Here is a 1951-nt window from a genome sequence, read left to right as displayed (position 1 = left end):
GTAATCTTGTATTTCTTCATCTCCTATTTCATCTTTTTTATATAGATTCCCATAAAATTTTAGAATTATCTTTTCTAAATCTTTTTGTAGTGTCATTTCTTCTCCATTCTCATTTTTAAGTCTTTTTATTATTCTTTTTTCCTTTTCTTTTTTTAACTTATAAGCTAGCCATCTTGTGGGTTTATTGGCATTCTCAAAATAATATAGTTTTGCCCTTTCTATTTTCATTGCTGTTTCTTTTGTTAGTAGTAAATTAAGTTGATGCTGTATCTTATTTATTCTATTTCTTACATTTTTTAAATCTTTCTTTGATTTTATATTCCTATTTTCTTCTTTTTGTATTTCCCTAGTTAACGTATCAAATTTTTCTCTCTCTTGTTTCTTTTTCCACGCCCCCTGATTTATCCACCATCCTCTTATGAATGCTTTGAATGCATCCCATATTATCTCTATGGAGGTATCTTTGGAGGTATTGTTTCTAAAAAACTCCTGTAACAAAGTTTTGGTTTTCTTCACTATCTCTTTATCTTTCAATAAATTTAGATTCATTGTCCATCTTGGTTTCCTAGTATTTGTTTTGAGTTTTAGAAATATCGGGTTATGGTCAGCAAAGGAACTAGGTAGTATTTGTATCTCCTCTATACTTTGGACAAGGTCTATCGACACCCATGCCATATCTATTCTCGACCACGCGCTATGTCGAGCTGAGTAATAGGTGTATTCTTTTTTTTCTATGTTTTTAATTCTCCAGATATCTATTAGTGATAGTTCTTCTGCCAGATCTAAAAAGGTTTTAGGTAGGTTGTTGCTTGATTTTGGTGCCTTATATTTTGTATATTTCCTATCTAGTATTGGGTCATATACCGAATTATAGTCTCCTATCACACATATTTCCTCAAAGGTTGTCCCCATCAATTTCTCTTGGATTTGTTTAAAGAAAAATGCTTGATTTTGATTAGGTGTGTAAATGTTTAATATCAAGGTTCTCTTTCGATTGATACTGCCACACCTCTTCCCTCTTCTAGTACGAATTCTAACTTAGGTTGTAGGTGGTCTTTTGCATATATTACTACTCCTTTCTTTTTTTTTGATATATCTGATGCTATAAAAGCCCTCCCTAAATTTGGTTGCTTTAAATAGTTTTCTTGTTCTTTCTTTATGTGTGTTTCCTGGATGCATGTTACGTCTGGATTAAATTTTAAGAGTTGGTGAAAGATTCTTCTTTTATTTGGGCCATTTAGCAGCCCGCCCCCCCCCCCCCCGGACTCCTGCTTTCTCGAGCTGTTCAGAAGTGGGCGCGGCCAGGCCTGGTGCTTGCTTTTTTCCTCTCTTTGACAAACGCATTTCCTTTGTGTCTTTTCCAGGGAGACCCAGCCCTGGTGTGGAAGGCACTTCCCTAAGGACGGCTGAGTGGAATCCCTCCAGCCCTCGCCTCTCTGCCGTGGTTTGTAGGAGCCTCCTGCGGGGGCCGCCGCTCTCAGGGTGGGCGGCTGGCGGTCTTTGGGTGCAGCCCGCTCTTCTTTGCTTCGTGACGGTGAAGCGCACTTCGCAGCCGGAACTTGGGCTTCGTTACGGAGAATGGGGGCAGAGTCCAGACTTTCACAATTGTTCAGGGCGGGGAGGGGGAGGGGGGAAGGGAGGCCGCCACCCTCTGTCTCCTGAAAGGGTTTTTTAGCCCATCTTGGTCTTCATCTGAAAATCCCGGGGAGCTTAAAATGAAATTTTAGCGTTTGTACATACGTTGACGGCACCTAAGTAATATTTCTTTGTATGATGCTACACGTTGAGACGTTCTCGGGGGGGGTGTCAGGCTGCTTTTAAGATACTCTGAGATGTCAGTTCTCGGAGCATGGCCGTGGCCGCGACTGAAGCACTTGAGCAAAGGAGGGTGGCCGGGGCTGGCTGGGGGCTTCTTCTCCTCCCAGCAAACGTCCAAGCGGGGGTGGGGGGG

General features: G+C 41.4%; 1 protein-coding gene across 1 annotated transcript in view; it reads left to right on the top strand.

Annotated features, from left to right (window-relative positions):
* The window catches only part of OPA1 (optic atrophy 1 (autosomal dominant)), a 92296-nt gene extending 90365 nt beyond the window's left edge, over positions 1–1931 (top strand). Inside the window, exon 31 of the mRNA XM_015409275.1 lies at positions 1365–1931. The gene's annotated coding sequence lies outside the window, so the exon portion shown is untranslated. The remainder of the gene's footprint in view (positions 1–1364) is intronic.
* Positions 1932–1951: the final 20 nt, after the last annotated feature.

This window comes from Gekko japonicus, unplaced genomic scaffold (genome assembly GCF_001447785.1).
Source record: "Gekko japonicus isolate JY-2015 unplaced genomic scaffold, Gekko_japonicus_V1.1 scaffold398, whole genome shotgun sequence".
NCBI classification, from domain to species: Eukaryota; Metazoa; Chordata; class Lepidosauria; order Squamata; family Gekkonidae; genus Gekko; species Gekko japonicus.
Note: the sequence above shows the minus strand (reverse complement) of the source record. Positions and strands in the feature narration are given on the sequence as shown.